This window comes from Schistocerca cancellata, chromosome 1, assembly GCF_023864275.1.
Source record: "Schistocerca cancellata isolate TAMUIC-IGC-003103 chromosome 1, iqSchCanc2.1, whole genome shotgun sequence".
NCBI lineage: Eukaryota > Metazoa > Arthropoda > Insecta > Orthoptera > Acrididae > Schistocerca > Schistocerca cancellata.
This window is the reverse complement of record NC_064626.1, coordinates 915575998-915601493: the sequence shown is the minus strand read 5'-3', so window position 1 is coordinate 915601493 and position 25496 is coordinate 915575998. Positions and strand designations below refer to the sequence as shown.

The window sequence follows — 25496 nt, the reverse complement described above, 5'->3', positions numbered from 1 at the left end:
TATAGGGGTAAGAACCATCTATCTACGAAAGAGTGGGGGTGGAAAAGAAGTGTAGCCCACGACGCGCCCATACACAGACTTTTTTCATCCAGTATTTGAGTATCAAAGCACTTCGTGACTTTCAACAAACTTTATACATAATTCGAAACTTTTACGAAACATTGTCTTGCTGAGAAACTTTATCGCTTAGTGCATATCCTCTATTCAAGCATTAAAACTGCTGCATCAAGTGTGACGTTTATTTTTATTACTTCTTTGTTAAGAACTCTATTCGCCACACACACATTTCCCTGACAGTATCCACATGCAACACTGAATGTACCTACAACATTACATCATTGTACGACACACAGTTCAAGAGATACGACGTCATAAACATTGAGCTGCGTGAAAACGAAACTGCAGTGCGAAATTTGCTAAGCTTCAGGTTAAATATGTGTAAAAACTCGTGTAAGATATATTGAATATATGTGACATGTGCGTTTGCGGACAAAGCTGCAGATAAAAAAAACTCCCCCTATACCCCTGGATCCTTTCTAACCAAATCTGGTACACCTAGTGCTTACTAGCTGTAAGAAATACTGTGGGGGTAAGAATCAGCAACCTCCTACTGGGGTGAGGATTATAACCCGGAGAGAGAACTAGGGGAGGAAGGGATGGACAGAGAGAGGGGGGGAGGGAGAGTGGACACAGATATGGAAGGAGGTGGACAGAGAGTGAGAGAGAGAGAGAGAGAGAGAGAGAGAGAGAGAGAGAGTGGTATGGGGAAATAGAGGGGGAGAGGAGGGGATGGGCTAAGACGGAGGGGATGGGCTAAGACGGAGGGGAGAGAGAGAGAGAGAGAGAGAGAGAGAGAGAGAGAGAGAGAGGATGGAGAAGTTGAACAGAGAAAGAGAGGGAGAACGCGTGGACAGGCGGGAACGCTGAGGAGACAGACAAATAAAGGGGGAAGGAGGAGATGGGCTAATAGCGGCACAAGTACGTACAATGTGCACACAGAGCGAATGACCAGGACCTGGCCAGATGAGCGTGGAGGGTCGACCGCAGTTTCGACCCAGAGCGGGCACCAGCCAGGCCTCAGTCCCTCGTACTCCATAACTGTGGTACGAGTACAACAATAATAACACCACATACGAAAATCAGCTCCAGCATCGCCACCACCACTGGTCTCTTGGAATAGAAAGCAGACATGTATTTCTTCGGCATCATAGACTACGTTTGGTTATTCAGTCACAGAGCGGAGGGAGGAACCATGCAGTTTGATCCTGTCGAACAGCAACAATCATCATCATCAGAAAGGAAGAACTGAGTTCAGCTTCCCGTCGACGATGAGGTCATTGTAGACGGAGCCCAAGCTCGTACTGGGGAAGCACGGAGATAAGACGTAGGCCTCAAAGGAACTAGCCCTGAGTTCACCATAAGAAATTTAGGGAAACCAAAATTTCGTTGACCGGACGGAATTCCGTCTCCGTTGTTGCACGTGCGTTAATTTAATCACGCCAGTTATTTCTAACGCGAGCGTATCTCTGGTATCCTATAAGGAGAACGGCACAAGAGTGGTACAGTCTTCTATTATTTAGCTTTTTAAATTAATTTGTCACTATAAGGTAAAGTTACGTATCCTGCGTGTAATCGCTATGTAACACACTTAAACAGTTCTATGGAAGAAGCTGTAACAAAATCAGAATTAGCGTTCATTGTATTTTGTAAAAGCTTTTGAGTGTCTCAAATTAAATTGCACTTTCGTAATTGTGAACAGATGTTTTCCGTAAGTTAAACTAGAATTCTGCAAAGCCCAGTATTTACGACGAAAACTGACGGCTAGCTCGTAAACGCAGCCGGAGATCTTAACTGTTGCTCACAGAAGAAGTTAACTTTGTTCATACAACAAACTCCTTTTTCTGCAACTATTTTCCCAATACTTTTGTTTTTGATAAATCACAATGCACGAACATATATATTGCTAAGGATCTTAGCACTGCCTCTTCAGTTGAAGTATGAGTGGTTACAAGGGGGATCTGAGTCAGTGTTGCCCCGAGTGCGAATCCCGTGTCCTAAACACTGTGCCATCCGCTCGGTACGAACAGCTGGAGACAAGACAGAGAAATCGGAAAAGTATGGGTAGGCCATAGTGGCGGCTATAACATGAAATGGGCTATAACATGAAACGGGTATAGTGACCTTGACTCCAAAGTACCAAGGACGCCAAAGATCAGGTCACTGGATTCTACGTCAAACAGGAAAATATTTGCGACTTTTTTCAAATTAAAATGCATCATCGCTAAACTGTAAGAAAGCGTAAGTAAAACCATATATTAATTTTCTAGTAAGAAATATTGTGAATTTAGAAATCAAGAATGAGCTTCTAAAAAGGGCATTTTTAAACCAATGCAGTTTTACAAATTCGGAGTCTTCCACAGGCGGTGTCATTTTGAATAAATTAGTTTTGAGTATTGGGCCTTATCGTTATGAAACACTAAAGCATCTTCCCCCTAATACCGAAAATTAATTAATTCACAATGCTCTTTTCTTGTAAATGAATTTCGGAACAACAGTGACGTCCATACCTACAACAGTAGAGGCGAAAATTACCTTTGTTGCCCATTTTTAAAGCTGTCTTGGCTTAGAAATGAGTTTAATATATAGCAACAATTTTTTTATTGTTTTTCCAATAACATAAAATGTCCGACAGGCAGTAAATCAAGTTTTAAATCTAACCTAAAATAATTTCCCCTGGACTACTCCTGTTATTCCATGAACGAATTTCTATTTAAAACCTGATGGCGTCGAAAAGTACTTGTTTTTATGTATAGTTGATGAGTAGGACTAAAAAATGTGTTCGTTAAAGTTAACGCTAACCATCTATATACTGCATATCCTGTTAACTGACTGGTGCCACATCATTCCGATAAAAGAATCGTTCAAATGAGTGTTGATGTTCATAAAAATGGGTGAGATGATGAAATCGACAGTATCGGTGTTTGTGAGACACCGGGGGTTCATGAAACCATGAAACCTAAACGATGCACATATTAGGAATAAAAAGGACGTCATAAATCGAGTGATCTGCTCGATCGAACGACTGTTGCAGTGCTGTGAAGTCCTCATTTATATTAATAGTGCGCTTTCCAAGTCTACTACTATACATGTAAGGTGTCTTTACGTAGAGTGCAAGAATGAATTTAATCAATAATTTACTTAGAATCATTGGAATTAGACTTGCAGCGTAATAAATCTGTACCTGTATATCTGTGGTCACTGAACAGGAATATTGAGAACGTAATTGAGTGTTGATGAAGTGTTGATATTTAACATATGAGGAATATTGCGGAAGAGTCAGAAGATAGGTTAATCTACCTTCAAAATAAACGAAAATAAATTTGAACGGAATCAAACACTATAGAAAATATTTGTCTGAAGCAGTTCTCTCATTATCCTGTGACACGAGGTCTTGAAGAAAACAGAAACAGCTTGCCCTTTCCTCACCTGATACCGTTCGAACCATGGAAGAAGGGCAACAGACAGATTCCATATTCCTACATTACCGAAAATAGTTTGAAGCGGTGCCCCACCGCAGACTATTAACGAAGGTACGAGGGTACGGAGTAGATTCCCATACATGTAAATGGCTCGAAGACTTCTTAAGTAATAGACCCAATACGTAGTCCTCGACGGCGAGTGTTCGTCAGGGAGAAGGGTGTAAATGATATTCCGGACAGGGTTAGCAGCAATCTGCGGCCGTTTGCTGATATTGCTGTGGTGTTCGAAAAGGTGTCATCGTTGAGTGACTTTTGGAGGATACAAGAGGACTTGACACAATTTGTAGATGGTGTGATGAACTGCAGCTAGCTCTAAATGCAGAAAAATGTAAGTTAATGCAGACAAGTTGGAAAAACAATCCCGTAAGGTTCGAACACAGTAGTCTGCTGCTTGTCACAGTCACGTCAATTAAATGCTTACGGGTATCGTTTGCAAAGCGGTACGAAATGGAAGGAGCATGTAAAGACTGTTGTAGGGAAAGCGAATGGTCGACTTCCGGTTTTTTGAGAGAAGTTTAGGAAAGTCTGTGTTATCTGCAAAGAAGGCCGCATATAGGACAATAGTGTAACCCATTCCTGAGGACTGTTTAGGTGTTTGGGATCCCCACCTGCTAGGTTTGGTACCGGTAGGTTCGATCAGCACGCGAGTATTACTGGAATGTTTTGGGGACTCAAATGGGAATCCCAGGAGGAAAGGCGACGTATTTTCGAGGAACGCTGTTAAGAAAATTTAGAGAATCGGCGTTAAACGCTGACTGCAGAATGTTTCTACTCCCGCCAACGCACATTTCGCGTAAAAACTACGAAGATAAGAGAAATTGGGGCTCCTACGGAGGCATATGGACGGTTGTTTCTTGCTCGCTCTGTCTGCGAGTGGAACAGGAAAGGAAATTACTAGTAGTGGTACAAGGGACCATCCGCCACGCACCATACGTTGGCTTGCGGAATACTGTATGCTGTATGTAGATGTAGAAGTAGCATTTGAAACAGCCTAAAATGCATACAACATTTAATAACGTGTTCCAGACTTTGTAATTTCTTCACAACTTGAGAAAGTTTTGTTGACTGTAACATTTGGAAAGCTGAAGCGTCCACTGAATGTCGACGTCAACATTACCGAGTTATTTGACAAATAAATAATAACAAAGTGTTAAAACGCAACCGCGCAGCTGTGTAGAAGGCTGCGCTATGAGTATTACCAGCGAGGGTGAAATTAGTGTAGCGCTACAAGAAATTTTAAAAGGACGAGGAAAAAAACAAAACAGAATTTCGCGGTGCGTCTGGCGCGCCAGACGCACGCGTATCGGATGACCTGAAGGACGACATTCTTGAGGAAGCCGTCCGGCGTCTCTGGCCCCGTAGAATGCAAAGAGCGTGCGAACGTGTGTGTGTGTGTGTGTGTGTGTGTGTGTGTGTGTGTGTCGCGGTGGAGGGGATGGCGTGGCTGCGCCTCGCCTCGCCACGCCGGGGTGAACGCTCCGGCCTCAAGGTGATCGACGGAAACCGCACGCTTGCCGCTATTCCCTTGTTTTGTTTCAAGTCGGTCACCGCATTTGTTTATTTTTCGCCGCGTTGAAATGTGTACGAGCAATGTCCAGAACAAAGCCCTACTTGTGCCTTCTGATCTGAACTCGCATTCTACTTGCCAGAAAGTATTTCTGGAGCCCTGAACAAAATAATGTGACCATCAGGTATCGAATCCCACCTTTGAACTCGGAGTCTAACAAAGAATTGATACAAAATCGTGTATCCTCGCCACTCTGCGGGTTCGAAAGCCCAGCTCTCCGGTATTGTTATACATCTATATCTACACTGCGCAAGTCCACTCAAGGTGCGCGGTGGAGGGTACTTGTGATGCCACTGTCAGCTTCCTCCCTCCCCTGTTCTATTCACGGATGGTGAGTGGGAAGAATGACTATCGATAAACCTCCGAATGAGCTCTAATTTCTCTGAATTTCACGTCGTTGTCATTTCACAAGATGTATGTATAGTGACAGTTCTGGGAACATATGCTCTCGCAATTTCAACGGCAAACGTCTTCGTAATACACGATGCCTCTCTTGTAACGTGTACCCTTGGCGTTTATTGAGCATCTCCGTAACGCTCTCTCGGTCACTAACGAACATATTAGGAAACTTGTCGCTTTTCATTGGATTTTCTCTCTCTTCTATTAATCCAGCTTTGCAAGTGTCCCAGACTACTGGTCAATACTCAATACTCGGTTTACAAGTGTTTTATAAGCTTCTCTCTTACATCAATTACATACACACCATATATTTATGGCATACGGATGTTCCAAGTATAATTTTTTTCGTTTGTCTACGATGGCTGTTATCAAATCGGAAATTGTGCTGGAAATTAAGGACCCGCTTCAGATTGCGCAGAGCGTTTTCCAAGTGAAGCTGCCAAGTCCTTTCCACCGCGAGTAAAACGGCAGCAAACTTCATGCAACAGACCCTTGTTCATGAAACGACCGCGATTATATTTACATCACGTTGAGTGGATGTGATGATATACCCGGAGCCTAGCAGCGTTCCGCATCCAGTAGCTATTTGCAGATGTAGTATTCTTGCAGTGGGAAGAGTAACGTGCGAAAATACGTAGGTGGTAACACTATTCTTTTTCGTCTGAAGTCCCGTGAGACCACTGCTCGTTAACTTCGTTTCTACTCTTATTTCTACAATCATCTCTGAATTAAGCAGCCTGCTCCGTATTTTACATTTTATTAATGACTAACATAATAGTGTGCTTCCGCAAGAGACTGTAACTAATTTGCTATTTTTCGTGGCGGGAATAGGGGGGGGGGGGCACAGGAGTATAACACTTGGAACTAAGCAGCAGAATCATTACCGGAGCTTGATGGATCAGCGAATCTCTCAACAGGGCTTCCTACCGAATTTTCCTATGCTTACCCTATAGTGCTTCATGAGAGTCCTTTGGCATTTTCGTCTAATTTTTTCAACTGAAAGGTTTCCCTTCTTCCTTCAGTAAAGCATGTTTGTTTCTTCATGTACGAAGTGGAATATCTTTTACAGGCCGGGAGGTTTATTTCTAATTCAGTTTCATTTCTCAGACTTAACGAATCCAGCATCTTAAGAGACAGTATATGGGCAGTTTTGAAGCTATTAGCAAGCGAACTTAGACACCAGAAGGTAACAAAAAGTCTTAAATGCCTATTATAAAAAATAGTTCAAATGGCTCTAAGCACTATGGGACTTAACATCTGAGGTCATCAGTCCCCTAGACTTAGAACCACTTAAACCTAACTAACCTAAGGATATCACACACGTCCTTGCCCGAGGCAGTATTCGAACCTGCGACTGTAGCAGCAGCGCGGTTGCGGACTGAAGCGCCTAGAACCACTCGGCCACAGTGGCCGGCGCCTGTTATAATATCGTATAGTCCAAACATATTATAAAAATGGATGTTAGTACTTGTATATGAATGTATGCATGTATCTATGTATGTTCTTTCCACATGTCCTCCTAAACAACGGATTTCAACCAAAGTTGGTACACATACCACTTACTGTCTGGATAGAATCGCTGTGGTGGTAAGAACCACTTACCCATCAAAGGCGTGGGGGTGGAAGTGAAAAACAAATGTAGCCTACGACGCGTGAACACCCAGACTTTATTTTTCCAGTATTTGATAGTGAGGGCACTTAGTGAATTGCAACAAACTTTCCACATAATTTCAAACCTTTATGAAACTTTTTCTCGCTGGTATCCACCACAAATTAATAAAAGGGAAAAGGTTTATCGCTTACTACATATTCGCTGTTCAAGTACCGCAGTAGAACTGCCGCATCAGGCATGACGTTTTAATTTATTACTTCTTTCCTGGGGACTATATTCACGATAGATTTTGCATACAGTTTTCATGTACACTACTGAATGTACTTGCATAATTATATCATTGTGCTACACATCCTTCAGGAGATATGACGTCATAAAAATGGGATGCATGAGAAACTGCCGCATCATGCATGGCGTTTAAATGTATTACGTATTTGTTACTAACTCTATTCTCAACCCATTTCGCAGACAGTATCAACATATGCCTCTGAACGTATCTACAAAAGTATATTGTTGTACGACGCATAGCTCAGGAGATACGACGTCATAAACATTGAGCTGCTTGAGAACGAAGCTGCAGGGAGAAATGCGCTGGAGATGCATATGAAGTATGTGTTAAATATATTTGAAATATATGCGGTATGTGCGTATGCCGGCAAAACCGAGTGTGAAAAGCTCCTCCAAAACCTTTGGATAAATTTCAACCAAACTTGTACACGAATTATATACTGTCTGGAAAGAAATACTATAGATGCAAGAACCAGCAATCTAATATTTGGGTGGGGATGATAACGTGGAGAGAGGAGGAGGGAGGACGAGAAGAACAGGCAGAGAGTGGGAAGCAAGATATGAGTACAGAGATACGGGGAGGAGGAGATGGACGGATAGAGGAGAGAGGGGGGGGGAAATTGACAAAGAAAGGGAAAAGTGGGAGATGAATAGAGAGAGAGAGAGAGGGATGAGGAGATGGACGTAGGAAGTATTGAGGAGGAAGCGGACAGAGAGAGAGAGGAAGAGGAGGTGGACAGAGAGATGCGAGGAGATGACAGAGAGAAGGGGAAGGAGATCGTCTATTACAGTTGGATAAACGCATAGCCGGGCAACGCCGGGTGGTCAGATGGTACAATGTAAAGCTCTCGTGTTTCAAGTCCAGTGAGTTCGTTTAAACAGCGCGACGTTTCGATCAGTGTCACTCCCATCATCTTCAAGCAAAGTGTCAACTCGCCGAGAAAGACAACTAGGTTATCCCGAAATATATTTGAGTCCTGTACGTTAACTGTATTTTTTCTATCTATTTTTCAAGTTTGAGCGCAGCTGCAATTATTTTATTACTGTCTTATATGTGATAACATCGCTTCCGTTTTGGAACAGTGCTCAGGGATCTGTTTTTTAAGCAGTGTGTTAATATTAAATAATTAAATATTAATTAAATATCATTCAGTTTCAGGCAAGTGAAACAGCTGAATGGAAACTTGCGACAAGCTGCGAAAGACGGTCTGAACTAGTCTTCCGTAGAGCGCTTGCTATGAAATATTCTAGAAGTGGAACAGAAGAAGCGACTAAGTACATTCAGAATAGTCAATTAACCCATACTTCGGACTGTTTTATGAACAGCTCATTTTCTTCTGTTCTCCACCTGTATCTAGCGTTTATCATGCGACCTGGGAAATAAAAAACCTCGAATTTCATTCAAAAGTCAGTCACCGCTCGCATTGACAATAGCTGGATAATTTCCAGCGTCAAATCCGATACTATTACGTATGACGAGACAAACGCAACCCCAAAAACTAATCTTTCTTTTCATAAGACAAAAGATGTGTATAATGTACAGAAATAATACTGGTTTCTGCTAATTTTTCCCTGCCATTCCCTTCTGTCACAAAGAAACAATGAAAATCAAAAGCTAGTACTATGAGGGTGTAGAAACCAAACATATAATTGGTTCTGTGTTGAATGTGAGGAAACAGCTCTTACCACATGCAGCATGGAGCGCTACATTTCCGATCGCACATATCTGTTCAAGCGCAAAACTATACAGCAAGTATGTCGTTATTTATAGCTACTTTACACCAAACGCAACTCCTTGTCATTCATGAACTAGGTCATTTTGATCTCAACTTTACACAGTAAACCGACGTAACGCCGACCAGTTCTGGCAACGTACTCTTAATGATGCAGTTTGATGGATGGGTACAGGCGGCGAAACAAAACCGGTTACGTCACCTCCATTTTTGACACATACTACAGTGATTTGCATCTAGAATTTCTGTTGCGTAGCAGTGAGATCTAGCTGCGCGCTATGTATGTATTTATTTATTCTGACAATCATTTGAGGATAACCATGCACAACTATGCTAGTGCCTGTAAACTCACTATCACCTCTCAAAAAGTTGTTTACATCAATACCGCGATTTAGAGATGACTGCGTATGAATTATATAACACGGCGCCGTTTGATTCAAGTAGTTCTGATACCAGAAAAACAGAGATATTTACTGACGCATGTGAGTAAAATGCAATGTTCGGAAAATTGACTGAGTTGTGTATATGATATGCGGAAATAATACACTTGAAATTTTTTCACAAAAAATAATATATATAAATATATAATAGTATCTTACTATACCGAAAATGAAGAACGTAAGCTGGAAGAAAAGTTATCTACCGTATGTCAGTTTCACAATGTCGTAAAATCTCAAATTTCTTGGGGTGCATGCGCGAGTTTCCTCCTTGTATTTCAAATTACGGGAAAACAGCATCACGAACATTATGAGTACATTCACATGTTTAGGGCCGTCTGTAGGTCAATTTTTCTTAGCTGCGATATTAAAACAGTCGAAGATGGGAATTTACCGTGAGAGAAGGAAACGATGAAATTCATTGTCAGTTAATGGGAAACAAACACAAAGCTTAGATACTAGTTGGGAATGAGCATCAGCTTTTCTGCCTACAGTAAAAAGTCGGTCTCAAGAGACGTAAAAGAAACGCTGTAACAATGTGTATAGCAAAATGAGAAACAGCTAAAACATACACAGTCTGGAAATTCGAACGATGTTAAGAGGTACGTGAAAATTATCGGAGAGACTCCCAAATCTGTCAGTATTCCAACAGCAAAACTGTATGTCGAGGTAAATGAATAGGCATAAAGATAATCATGCATAGATGGTGGCAAGATGAAGTAATTGAGAGTTGATGAACAGAATTTAGGGGAAAAAAGCTGCATGGCACATCTACACCAACATGAGGGATAAGTTGATAGAGGGCACTTCATGGTACGTACAGAGGGACAGTTGATTTGGTAATGGAGGCAAGGGTTAATGTATGTGGTGGTGATGGAGAGGGGAGGATAAAAAGTGTAGATGGTGACTAAGTCTTGAAAACAATAAACAGATTGAAGTAGACGTTGTGTACAATATCCATACAGAGATGAAGAGGCTTACACAAAAAAGATAACAAAATCGAGAAACGCATCAAACTAGACTCTGTACTAATTGCAAGAACAGCATAATAAGTTCAGACCTGTAAATCTGAGTAACGCGTAAAGCGAACACAAGAACTAACTAAACCTCAAGCTGCTGTTACTGTGTAACAATGACATAACACCAAATGGAGCAGTCACTGCAGTATGAATAATTTCGTTTTGGTGTGTTCGCTTGTAAAAGTCAATTGAGCTTGAAATTAGGTAACTACGAAGCGTAAATAGAAATAACGGGTAAAGCATGTTACTCTCTTACAAAAGCTCAATTTTTATGGGACTAATGGCTTTACACACAACTGGTTTGAATAATGTTTAACAAACAGAATGAAAAAGGTTGTGCTGAGTAATACGAGCAGTATAGGAAAGGGTAGAAAATTTGAATGACTGGGAAGAAACCACAAAGGGAGTCCAGCAGGGTCCTATTTTGGGTCCATTCCTGTTTCTTACAGATTTGAATAACCTTCCATTTAACATTTAACAAGCAGAATTGGTACTGTTTACAGACGATACTAGTGTTATAATAAATCACATTAGACAGAAAGCAACGAAAGATATGGTAAATTATATTTTCCAAGGAATCACTAAGTGGTTCTCAGAAAATGGACACTCCCTAAGCTTCGGAAAAAAGAAAAAGGAAAAAAAAACACACTTTATTCAGTTCTGTACAACAAGTAGAGTCACGCCAACAACTGATGTAGCACAGTAAACAGGGTAGAATGCCCAAATTTTTGGACGTACAAATTGATGAACACTTGAACTGTAAAAACTGTATTAGCAGGCTTTTCAAACGATTAAGTTGCGTTACTTTTGCTCTTCGTACAATTATTGCTAATCTTGGAAACAAACGAATTAACCTCCCGACAATATTTTGCGTACTTCCTCTCAATAATTTCTTATGAAATAATGATCTGGGGAAACTCATCACTTAGAAAGAAAGTATTGATTGCACAAAAGCGAGCTGTAAGAATAATATGTTGCTCCATGGACGTCAAAGAAAGTATTGATTGCACAAAAGCGAACTGTAAGAATAATATGTAGTTCTCACCAATGGACGTCATGTAGGTACATCTTCAAGAGCTAGGCATTTTAACCGCAGCTTCACAATACGCAATATATTCGCTAATGAAATTCGTTATAAATAATCCATCACAATTTGAGAGCAACAATGATGTCCATACCTACAACGCTAGAGGGAGAAATGAACTTTATTATGAATTATTAAATCTTTCAGTGGCTCTGAAGGGACTTCAATGTGCAGCAACAAAAATCTTTTGATCTTTTGTCACATAACATAAAGTGTCTGATAAGTCGCAAGCAATCATGTCTCCTGGACAACTTCTTCTATCCCATTGACGAATTTCTATATAAAAATTGGCAGCTTGCTAAAAAACCTACTTGTTTTTAAATGTTGTTGCATGACTAGACTAAAAAAAATAATGTGTCATTAATGTTAAAGCTAATCATCTGTACATATCCTATAAACTGAATCTTCAAACAATCTAATGAGCATGTAAATAAGTAACAACCTATACAAGAGATATGCTCTATTTCGAAAAGGGCAATATTTTAGTATCAAGTTTTCTCGTTAACTAGTTTTCAGCTTGCAAAGCCACTGACTTCTGTCGTCAAAGATGGTAGTTCGCTTGCAAACAAGTTATCTGCTAACAAGAAGACCCACTCCGCTACTCTGACAGTGTACTAAGGAGTTTGCAGAGTTGAAACTACAGGCTGTTCTCCCCGTCTCTGGGCGTTTGCTGACGTTATCCTACCTATTGATCATAAGAGTCGCCGGAAACGTGAGTGATGGGCCACCACCCGAGCTTATTTTGCCTGCCTCCGAACGGACACACGAGGCCTTCAACCGCCTGCGGAAGACCTCCAGCGAGCGCTGGGGCAGAGCAAACAGGCCGCGCTGTCGGCAGATATTATTTGGAGCGTCGCTTTGCGACGGCTCTCTCGCCGTTAGACAGGTAGGGTCGGAGCCGGTGGCGGCGGCGGTGGCAGCGGCGGTTCTCGCCGGTTTGCTACCAAGGTAAGGCAGGAGGGGAGCTCCGGGTAGCGTAGCCTCGCTCGAGGCCTCTGCCGGCGTTCCCGCACGCACAGACACACACACAACACAGACACGGGCTCACACAACAGGCGCAGCGCGTGCGGGCGCGCGGCCGCCCTTCTGAAGGGCGCCGCCCAGCCCTCAGACATCAGCCCTCGGGACGGGGGCTGGGCGGCCATGGGCGGCCAGCCTGCTCCTGCCGCGGTCCCCCTGCCACGGCTGGCCGACGGTGGGGGCGGCCTGGCACTTCCCTGCTGGGCAGGCTCTTTAACAGATCAAAACCTAGTTAAACCTTACGCTGGTTTGTTTATGCTATTGGCCTAGCTCACCGTACTCTGTGCTACATAACCCTCTGTCATCCTATTCTGTCCTCTCCAGTACTATTCATAGCTCCACACTTTCGTACACACCGTCTGTCCAAAACGTTCTGCAAGAGATCTTATTTCTGGTGTATAAGGGGCATCAGCACATTAACTACGGTAGCAGCTTAGACTAACAAGTATTAGGTTGGTGCATAAGTTCGTAGCGTTTTTGTTTTGTATGTTTATATTCCAGTTGCTAGTGGTTTATTTATCGATTGTCATTTTTTATTTGTAGTTCACTGTTGGTATTTGAGTTAGGTATTGCCATTTTCAGATAGTGAACTCTAGAAAATGGAGTGCCAAGTGAAAAAAAATGCACCATTTCCGACGTATTCTTCTGTTTGAGTTCAAGACAGGAGTGACAGCACTGGAGGCACCCAGAAACTTTTGCGACGTCTACAGGGATAACGCCATCGGACAGAGCACGACAAGAAAATGGTTTTCTACGCTTTAAGGTTCATAAATGGTGCAAATGGCTCTGAGCACTATGGGACTTCTTCTGAGGTCATCAGTCTCCTAGAACTTAGAACTAATTAAACCTAACTAACCTAAGGACACCACACACATCCATGCCCGAGGCAGGATTCGAACCTGCGACCGTAGCGGTCCCGCGGTTCCAGACTGTAGCGCCTAGAATCGCTCGGCCACTCCGGCCGGCACGCTTTAAGGAGGATCGTTTTTAAATTAGAGCGACGCTCCACGTCCGGGAAGACCTTTGGGGTTTGATGAAGATCGGTTAAACGTATTAATCGGCAATGATCCATGCCAGTGTGATGCTACTGCACGATAACGCCCTCCCGCATTCTGCTAGACTGACAAGAAACTCTGTACAGGAGTTGAGTTGGGAAGTCATTAGCACCCATTTTATTCAGCTGATCTTGCGCCCTCAGATTTTCACCTTTTCCACTATCTATCGAACAACCTTCAAGCAACTTCCTTTCTGGATGAACATGAGTTCTGTATCTTGCTCAACGAGTTCTTCGCCTCAAAATCACGTGATTTCTACAGTCGCGGAATCGAGAAGTTACTCTAGCGTTGTCAGACCCTTGTAAATAGTGAAGGATATTATTCAAGACTAAAGTTTCTGTTATGTGTATCTGTTGTGTTTATTAAACGCTACGAACTTACGCTCCAACCTAAAACAAACAGTGGATGTGCGCACCTTGAAAGCTGTCAGCACTTGTCCGTTAGAAGAGACCTGTTTCACTGTAGCAAATATGATAAAGAGCTCATAGCTCTTAATGTATGTACTTTAGAGCCAATGTTTACTTGACGTTAATTTTGTTGTTTTGTGCCTGCCGGGGTGGCCGAGCGGTTCTAGGCGCTACAGCCTGGAACCTCGCGACCGCTACGGTCGCAGCTTTGAATACTGCCTCGGGCATGGATGTGTGTGGTGTCCTTAGGTTAGTTAGGTTTAAGTAGTTCTAAGTTCTAGGGGACTGATGACCTCAGAAGTTAAGTCCCATAGTGCTCAGAGCCATTTGAACCATTTTTTGTTGTTTTGTTCCATACCACTTCCTTCCAAACTATGGAACGCAAAGAGCTTGCAAAAGAAGACGTCCATTATCCAAGGTATCAGAACCATTTTCGCTTATGAGTTTCGAACTGATCGTTTCCAGACCAGTGTTCCTTACCTCAAATTGATATAGTTACCCTTCGCCATAATCCCTGTAAGCTTGTAACATCATCACACAATCGTCCTGTGTGTGAAAGTATTTCAGGATCACACCAACAACCATTGAGGGATGACAGTTCGTCCACAGAATAGTTTGTCAAAGAATGTATGTTTTTAAACCGTCGTTCACTATGAGTTACGCGCACGACAGACGCAAAGGTAGTGCTGTGCAACGCACAGCTTTCAGAATGTAGTTAGTTGTTCTGCTAATAAGCCTTCAGCGTGCTCACAAGTTTTTGATCACATATGACTTACACACTTATTAGTTACGAAAGCTTCGCTGAAGTTTTTTAGACATTAGTAATACACACCGCCACAAGGTTCCCAAAGTCTCACGCTGCATATAGTTTGGACTGTTTATATCATTATGAGACAGACTTTATAATTTAAAACTGTGTACACCTCATGTGTAGTACTGTAAAATATGTTACATGTCTAGTTAGTACTGTGGCAGCAAGTAGGTCTGAAGTAAGGCAGGACACTCCGTTATGTTGGGGGTTGAGGAAGTCGTACCTACGCCAAGTACACTTGGTACCATAGCACTAACTAGATATTAACATATTTTATAATAAACGACATGTGGCGTACATAATCTTAAATTATAAACTCTTTCTGATGATGACATAAATTGTCAATACTGCATGCAGCATAACTAAAATTTTAGCAGCTTTCAGGTTCATAAAAGCTGTGAAGCAAACCGGAAGAAGATATTGTTGGGTGATTTACATACGAAGCTCTAGTAGAGAAAGCAAAAATACGTTTTTACAAGTCTACAATCGCACACTGTTCTACAGCGTCTGCGTATAACGTCGTTACTCATCCCTTTCTTTTTCTGAAGTTATTCATCTAATTCCTGCAAAATTATATTTACTTCATCGTTATGTTGACATACATACTGAGTCTCTAATAAGATAAAAACTATTACTCATTCTTGTTTTCATGTTAGCTGATCCGGCACCCTAAATTTTTATTGATAACAGTACCGGCCATTATTACTTGTATCGTAAGAAAATCATTTCCACCTTTCGACTGTAAATACCTTATGGGATCTACATTACAATTCACCCATCTGCTATTTCTCAGTAACGTACAGGATGGTCAGACACAGTCCGAAAAGCTTGTTAGGATGTTTCAGGGGAGGTCGTGCCGAGAGATAATTTTAAGAAAAAATTCGATACGCTGCACAGTCTTCGAGTTGTTCGGCATTGAAATTAGCCAATCAGGTCGTCGCTTTCGCATATTCAAGCAGCCCGCCAAGAAAGTGTCGCCGAACTTGTTCTTCGTTTGGTTTCCTCAAAATGAACGAATGTAGCTTTCGCTCACCTCGCTTGGTTCCCTCAAACCGAACAAATGTAGCTTTTGCTCACATAGCTTAAATTTATCACTTCCGAAAACGGCTCATTTTAAATGGGAATGAACATTTGATCAAGTGGTAACTCACGCAGCCACAGATGTCTGTGCATTGTTGAATTTTAGCGCTTGCAAGTGCTTGAATTTGCTCGCGCATCAACCTGATTGGCTAACTTCAATGCTATAACTCGGAAATGGCGCAACGTAACGAATATTTTTCTTAACTATTATTTCTCTGCACAGCCTTCCCTGCAAAACCCTTACTAGTTTTTCGGACTGTTTCTGATCCACTACCATCGCCATCTTCTACAGCACCTTACCCACATGTTTTTGGCCGTTTCCTTCCGATATTATTCCCGTGTTTGTGTTCATAACTGGACACACAACAGCGACTGAGATGCTAATGACGTAAAAAAGAGAGAGAGAGAAAGAAAGAAATAGGTGGACAGCGGTAGGTAATTGGACAAAGATGTGATAGGGACTCGACAGTAGGCTCGTTGAAGATATCTAGACAATGTTTTGACAATCGTTTTGAGAACTGGCGAAGAACTGTATCAGGATGACTTGATGGATGATTTCTATTTAATTCTCTTCTCTCCATCTCCACATATCGGTCGACTGACCTGCAGTTCTAGGTGACAGGATAGGAGAGAAGAAAAATAACAGTGGAGGGCGAAGGTAGAGGGAGAGAAGAAAAATGAGAAAGAGAAAGATTAAAAAAAGCGATTAAGAAAAGGAGGGTCAAACAGACAGGAAGAGAGACGGTAGAAGGGGAGAGAGAGGGGGAGGATGGGGGAGATAGAGAGAGAGAGAGAGAGAGAGAGAGAGAGAGGGAAGGGGAGAGTGTAAGATTGTAGGTTCAGAGATCCCTAGGGGTGCTCAGCCAGCGAAACGGAGAGGTTCTCTTTCACTCGCGCTGTTGCCAGCTCTATCTGGGAAGATGTGTAAGACTGAACAGATTAGATGGTTCGGTGAAATAAACAAGAAGGTGAAGCGATATCACGTTGGATGTTTTTTTTACTATTTCCCAGCATTCCCTCCCGTTGGCACACATGAAGATATGGACACCGTCTCACACTGCCATTTAGTGAAAAAAAAATACAAGCTTGTCAAGTTCCGGAGCAGATTTGCGAATAGATTCAAGACTTCCTTATAGATATACTCGCTCTTAACGTAACAAAATCGACAGATGTAAAGTTAACTTCCAGAGTACCTCACGGAAATGTTACCGGACCGTTACTGTTTACAGTGTATGTAAATGATCTCGTAGAAAGCGTCGGATGTTCTTTAAGCCTGTTCGCAAATGATGTGGTTGTTTATAACTAAGTAGCAACGCCAAAAGACAGTATCGATTTGCAGAATGTTCTGTAGGGGACTGAGGTATGATGCAGGCTCTGGCAGTTCACCATGAACCTAAGTATAACATATTGCGGATACGTAGGAAAAGAAGTCCGCTACTGTAAAACTACATTACTGATGACAGACTGCTGCAAACAGTGTCTACCGTGGGATCCTTAACATGTAGGAATGATAGTAGAGATAGGGAAGATCCAAAGAAGAGCAGCGCGTTTCTCCACGCATAATCAGCGCGAAAGCGTTAACGAGTTCAACAAACTCTACTGGCGGCAGGCGGTGCAAGACAGGCATTGAGGGTCACGGAGAGGTGCACTACTGTTATTTCGAGAGAGCAGTTTCGAGGATCATTCGGTCAGCATATTACTACCTTAGACACACATCTCGCGTAATGACCAAGACGAGAAAGTTAGAGAAAATAAAGCTAATACAGAGGCTTACCGACGAACATTCTTCCCTCCACCACACATCATTATGTGGCTTGCAGAGAATTATGTAGCTGTAGCAAGCCTATTTTCAAATAGTTACATTACAGGCCTAAGAGGCATCCTTGGATTTCAAATTGGTTCAAATGGCTCTGAGCACTATGGGACTTAACATCTATGGTCATCAGTCCCCTAGAACTTAGAACTACTTAAACCTAACTAACCTAAGGACATCACACCACACCCAGCCATCACGGATTTCAAATTGGATAACATTCAAAGAGAACAGCTGTCACAGAATATATCACTACAGTTGTCTAAGTTCCTGTTTTTATCTACGTCATACTCTACAAGCCACCTAATGGTGTGTGGCGGAGGGTACTTTCGGTACCATTATTTGATCCCTCCAACCCTGATCCACTCGCGAATAGTGCGTGGGAAGAATGATTGTCGGTAGGCCTCTCTATTGGCTCTAATTTCTCGAATTTTCTCCTCGTGGTCAAAATACGAGATGTATGTGGGGGGAAGTAATATGTTGTCTGGCTCTTCCTGAAAAGTGCTGTCCCTAAATTTCAACAGTAAATTTCTATATTGTATAACAGGGCATTGCGGGAAATAAGAACTAGGTTAACATTTGTTTAGAAGAGCCAGTTGGGACTGGCTTGAAACTCTGTAAACCACCAAGAATTTATGATCACGAATAACAGTAGCAGTTCAAGAAAGGACTAAACAGTCCGACGACATTTGTTTTGCCAGCACTAAACCAGCCTCGAGGTTTGTGCCGAAAGCTCTGTCCGTGTTCCCTTCAGAGGGGGGTACGGTCCGGTATATAGCACCCAAAAAGCAATAAACCAGTCTGGCAGCTGGGAGCAACTGAACTTCGCCGCATGGACGTAAACAACATTTCAAAGCAGCTGACTTCTGCTTCGTGCCCATGGAGGCAACGAAATGTGTGTCACGGTCAACAGTTGCTGCGGCGAATACAACAATTATTTGTGGAAGCAGATATCGGACGTGGGATTCATTTTGGCTGGCTGTCATGTTATCCCGGAGTAAGACACTAACTCGAGGCATTGTAGGAAAGGACGAGGGGCATGTTATGGATGCAGTGCACGGGGGCAGACGCAGCTGGAGAGGATCCGACGAAAGGACCAGGGCTTCCGCCATCTGCAAGGCCGCAGGCTGGCCTCCGGAGGTCCCAAACACCCTGCCAGCCTAGGGGAACACGACAAACATTTGGCCGTGCAGGGACAGTTTACGCCTGGCGATGCCGACAAAAGACGGCCGACGACTGTCCAGCGCCCACCCGAGCTACTGGCAGACCTGAAGACATCGGCTAACCCGGGTTTCACTCGGCCCATTTTCCTAACTCCAGAGCAAGCCGCATGGAAAACATGCGCTGGTAAAAACACTGGTGTGCTTTCCCTTACGTTTAACGCCTCTCTCAAGTGTACCACCGAGTAAGCTTGTAAGGAGGTTGAATATATTATTAATGGGGAATAAGACTGCTCATTGTTTCATAACTACATCTACACTCATTAAGATGCACTGTGAAGTGCATAAAGGGCTGTATTTAGCATGGTACCACATTTTAGGGTTTCTTCTGTTCAAATCACGCGTGTAGAGAGAGAGAGAGAGAGAGAGAGAGAGAGAGAGAGAGAGAGACGAATGACTGATTAAATGTCCCCGTGTGTGCTGTGCCTCTCCCTCCGGAGTCAAAAAACCTGTGATCATTCGCACCGTTATTCTTTGTATACATTCACTATCCCTTGTTAGTTCTATTTGGTATGGATCCTACGCTCTTGAGCAAAATTCTAAGACAGGACGCACAAGTGATTTGTAAGAAGTCTTCCTTTAAGACTGACTGCGTTTTTCCAGAAGTCCTTAAATGAAACACCACCTCCATTACATAAGATTGAGTCTGTGTGATCATTCCATTTCCTATCCTTCAAATTTTTACGTCCTTATACTTCAATGACTTGAATGATTCTATTTATGAATCCTTGATGTTGGTATAGGATACAACATTTCTTCATTTTGTGCAGTGAGTAATTTTACATTTGTGTACATTTGAAGCAAATGACCAATCCTCTCACCTACCTGAAAACTTGTGAAGAGCTAATTAAATGTTTCTGTCGATATTTTCAGACAGTACTTCATTAACTGTTCTAAGTTAATGCTCCGTTCCATGACCTTTTAGGAAACCAATTTCAGTGGAAAAAATATCGAGGAGTAGGATCTGATGTGCAAAATACTACTAAGAGGTTCAATGTAGAATTTTTGATTTAATTTCGATTTATTCAGTATTTTAACCGTACGGCGTACGGCAACAAACCGAAAATAGTGATTAAGTATTAATCTTCTGTTACAGAGACATGGAAACATAATCTGTGCTTTCATTAAGCATCGTTTTATAAACCATAAAAATCAAATTGGATGCGATGTAATTGGCAGAAATAATTCATCTTTTCAGTTGCATCGCGTATGTTTACGCACACTCGACCTTCAGCAAAGATTATCGATTTTGAACTGCTTATGCCAGTACTAGTATAGTGACGCTAAACACAGTCTGCTCGATGTAGCCATATCGTATGTGTTGCCAGACGACAACATCATGCATATAAGCGTTAAGCGGAAACCCGGGTTCAAGTCCCGATCCGGCAAAAATTTACGTGCGTCATTAGTCATTTGTGCAGCTGATGTATTATGGTATTCGCAATTTGCGACGGTTCGTTATTTATAACAGTTCTTATGACAGCACATGATTTCCTGTGCTTCTATAACTTATTAATGTCACTGATGAAAACTGGCGTGTCTGAGTGATGTTTAAAAATTCACCGTGTCACTTCACTATGTTTGGTATAACGTGCAATTTGATAACGACCACTATTCAATTATTTGGTTTGTTTCTGCTATGTTTTCTTATAAGGGCCTATATAACCTTCACTGCCGCCGTTACAGTTCACTTTAATAGCAGCTTTTTATCCGCAAAACGGTGTAATAATTCAGCTCTCACGACACTTCCTGTTTGCTTGCTTCCTGATAATAGCTACAATTCCTTGAGCGAGAGATTCGTGTCGTGGCACTCTAAGGGTTGAATTACAATTAATCCGCTACAGCTTCGTCATAAAATTTCACAAAGTCGGTAATTAACTTATCACACTAAAATATGATAATAAATGTTATTACAACAGAAAATTCTGTGAGTTCATTTTACACATGTCATGTAATTCAGTTGCATGTTAGGCGTAAATAGCAACACGTGATAATCGTAAGTTGCTACCATTACAAGACCCGAAGCATTAAACGAATACTGATGTAGGTGTGGCCCTTCATACAACTGCAATAAGTCGTTGTTTCAACCGTCGAATTTCATTTCAGTTCAGGCAATATTATTTCATAACCGAGTGCTTAGAAGATTCGAAATGTCAGAATATGCTCTTGTGATCAAGGACGTTTAAGAAACAAAGCATTTAAGAATTAATATATCGAGTATTATGTTATTATCTCAGCAGTGCTATATTTGGGGGAGGGATGTAATAAGATGAAGAGGAAGCTTAGAATGTTGGAGCCAGACGTTCCGGGAACCTAGGGGTTGTTACAGACAGGTGGGCCCAGTCAAGCGAGGGTGATAAAGGGGCTGTGGTCTGGTTGCGCGACGTCCGCTTGTTTGCGTGAAGTGATTCCGGGAAACCAGGGAAGAAGTAAAAGGCTGCTGAACAAGAGTAGACCATAATGTGTGGGAATACCGCTCTCCACCTTTGCTTCCAGTGTTTACGTCTCCACAGCGGAGCCAAAGTGATCGTACACAATGAGTCACAGAGAAATACTGAGTTTCCCTAAAGTTCCGCTATCATTTCAACTATTAGAGACTAGCCTAACGCGCGCTTCTTCCGTCTTGTAGACAGTATTGACAGCACAGATTTTTATCTTTAATCGATATTTATGTTGTTCACAAATTGCAGCAGATTTTAATCTTTTCATGCTGATTGAGAGCAATAGGCCTTTGCGAAAATGCTTCTCACCAAAACACGACTCGGGTGCCTTGAGTGGAAGGTTTTCATTAATCCTGCGTTGTGAGTCCTTGTGGTAACATTTCCATAGCAAATTTCATCCCCCAACGCATATTTCTTTATTTCACCAATTTTCATAGATTTGGCTTAAAAATGTTTTAATATAACGACATATTTTCTTAAAAAGTTTCGTCACCTATTTCACTCCTTTAGGGGCTGAACTTCCAAAAACATTGAAACACGCATTTTTTTTGTTTCTAACAAAGAAGGCAAATACATATTTTTATTAATATAGCTTTGGAAAATCTTTCATAAAGAAATATTTTCTTAAACTTTTCATTCCCCATTTCACTCCTTTAGGGACTGAATTTCCAAAAACACAGAACAAGTACTTCTTTTATTTCCAACCAATAATTCGAGGACCAGTTTTCGTAGATATAGCTTCAAACATTCTTTTGTATTCCTTAATAATGATTTATTTTTAAAAAAGGACTTTCAATCTCTATTTTGCCCCCATAGTGGTTAAATTTCCAAAAAATGCTGAAATATGTATTTTTTTCATTTCTGACTGAGAAATTAAATACAAATTTTCGGAGTTCTAGCTTTAAAATTGCCTTAATAACAACACATTTTCAAAAAGCGTTTCATCCCCTGTTACGTCCCCTTAGGAATGGATTTTGAACAAACCCTTCTTAAACGATGCCTACAATACAAATCAACAACCTCTCCAAATTTCAAGTTTCTGTCCTTAGCGGATTGGGCTGGGCGATGATGAGTCAGTGAGTCAATTACGACACAGTCTTTTACAAATGCAGACAAAGTGATATTCTTTAATCTGAAGCACTTAGCAGCTCTCGAAGTTTTTCTTCTGTCATGCTAGAATTTCAGTGTGTGCCCCACTCGTCGCTCGTAGAGCTTCAAGGCGATATTCGTGTTCTGTCCACGAATGGGTCAGCATCTACTGTTCTCATTGCTTCACTGATTCGTGCACGAAAAGTATCAATGTCACCGACTGATGTTGTGTACACGCGATCGTTGACGTAACCGCACAAATAAAAGTCTAATGGCACGACAACGGGAGATGGTTCAAATGGCTCTGAGCACTATGGGACTTAACATCTATGGTCATCAGTCCCCTAGAACTTAGAACTACTTAAACCTAACTAACCTAAGGACATCACACAACACCCAGTCATCACGAGGCAGAGAAAATTCCTGACCCGCCGGGAATCGAACCCGGGAACCCGGGCGCGGGAAGCGAGAACGCTACCGCACGACCACGAGCTGCGGACGACAACGGGAGAGCGAGGGGCCATGCTATGAGACCTCAGTGCCCATCCACCTCTCAGGAAATGTGTCATTCAACACAAACCCCACGTTCAGAGTCCAATGTCGGGACGCACCATCGTGCATGAAGGTGGATGGACGGCCACAGGTCTTCGACCTATGGTAGAAGAAACCGTTCCAGCGTGTCTAGGTAAACGTATCCCGTTATGATTTTCTCTGCGAAGAAAAATACACCGACCACTCTACTGCACATTAGGCTACACTTGTGTGGGTTTTCGGAGCCCCAGATCGTAATGTGGTGGAGATTCACATGTTCAGAATTGTGAAACGTTACTCTATATGAAAACAGGCACTTTTTCAGTTGCTTGTCAGTATCCATGTAGGCCAGCATGGAACACGCGAATGTATATCGCAGAGGACTATCGTTTTGCTACAATGCTTGGACCATTTGCACTTTGTAAGCACGACGTCATAACCGTTTATTTAACTCTGTATGACTTTATGGACAGCTGATCTCGTTTCCTGCAGTTCGCGTGTTGCGCTATGGACTGACTTCTGGGGACTGCATTGAAATGCAGCTTGCCTTCTGTCAACACGTGCTTGAAATACAGGTGTACGTCCACTTCGAGGAACGTCTTTGACGCTGCCTGCGTGTTTAAAGTTTTTGAACCGCCTCGTTATGGCTGCTTTTGTCGGTAGTTCCCTCCCATACTGGCGTCGACAATTCGACATTACCGTTGTCACAATTATGGATTCCGCATACCAGATGACACATTGCCCTTCTCCTGATCTGTCGCCATTTTGTGTCACTACAAGTCAAACCTCATATAAAGAAAAAAACTTTGATAGCTGTTTAACGTTTTACAACAAACCCCGATTCTCTACATGTAATAGTTTCTAGATCATGATTTTTTTAATGACGGCGGCGCTTTAGGGACAGCATTTAATTAGGAATAAATATCAGTGTGAGTCCAAGACCTCAACAGATGTAGCACGTGAAATTTTGCTGACGATTACGTCACTAGTCAGACAGGCGAAGCACAGCACAAGATTTACTGTTTGTAAAAATTACTTCAAACTAATGTCGAATTTCTTTGGTAAATTAAGAGACGATGCGAAAAGTTATTCCGTAATTCTGGAGGAGTGGGGACGGTTAGTTCTGCCAAAACAAATTAACTCCCTCTTACTTACTATATTTTTCTATCAAGCGGTACGCCATTAGATTCCGTTGCTGTTACAAACAATATTCCATTTAGCCTAAAGATATCTCGGCCTCTTTCTGCACCGGATAGTAATGTAATTTTGTATGTGGCTCCAACATTGCTTTCTTCTTAAGACGAGCCGAAGAGTTGCTTCCGCACATCCGTTCGTATAACGCCGAAAACTGATCAAGACTCCCATTTCTGCAGCTTGTTTCTGTCTTTGTTGTTCTCTTCTACTAGCGATATTTTCACTGAATCACTGAAACAGTTATCGTTTCACGATATTTCATTACTGTATCGTACGTAGATTTTTCCTTAATAATTTTCAGTTTTCCACACATTGTTGAAAATTACCAAGTAGGTAGTTAGTTACATGTTCCACAATTAGTAGTAGCACTCTATTTAGAGGTAACATATACTACATATATTTGTGTACATGGTTGCATACTGTCCATGAACGAAATACTCGTTGTAATAGTGGTTTGAGGAAGGTGCGAGATCCGAGGTGCAGTGTGGATGAGGAAGAACAGTCCAATGAAGCTTTGTGCACTCCTCTCGGGTGTGCACACTTGTGTGAGGCCTTACGTTGTCATGGAGATGGAGAAGTTCGTTCGCATTCTTGTGGCGGCGACGAATGCGCTGATGTCATTTTTTTTCAATTTCCTGACGGTAGCACGATACACTTCAGGTGCGGCTTTAAACTTTTTGTTCGGAGGTGAGGTGGTGTGGCCCCACTCCATGGATTGCCGGTTCCAAGTGATAACCCATATTTCACGGCCTTCTATTAGGCTACGAGCAACCCAACGGGCACAAACTTTTGAGTTCTCCGACGGGTGAACGAGTGTATGAGCACTACGAACAGAAACGTCCAGCTGAGCAGCGATGTGTTTGATTGTGACCCGTCGATCACCTCGTATTAGGGTGTCTGCACGTTCCAACATTGTAGGAGTCACAACTGAGTGTGGCCGGCCGGCATGCGGGACATCGGAGACGTTTGGGCTACCTTGTTTCGCTGATGACAGACGCCTCGCCCAACGACTCCCCGTGCTTTTGTTCACTGCCAGGTCGTCATAGCCATTCTGCATGGGCTTATGAATATCTGCAATGCTGTGACTTTCCACCAAAAGAAACTCATTGACAGCTCTCTGCTTGGAGCGTACCTCCATTACAGACGCCATTTTGAAA

The 25496-nt window shown here is 42.2% G+C and overlaps 1 protein-coding gene across 1 annotated transcript in view; it reads right to left on the bottom strand.

Annotated features, from left to right (window-relative positions):
* The window catches only part of LOC126191305 (uncharacterized), a 532110-nt gene that overhangs the window by 98760 nt on the left and 407854 nt on the right, over nt 1-25496 (bottom strand). The gene's annotated exons all lie outside the window — the stretch shown is intronic.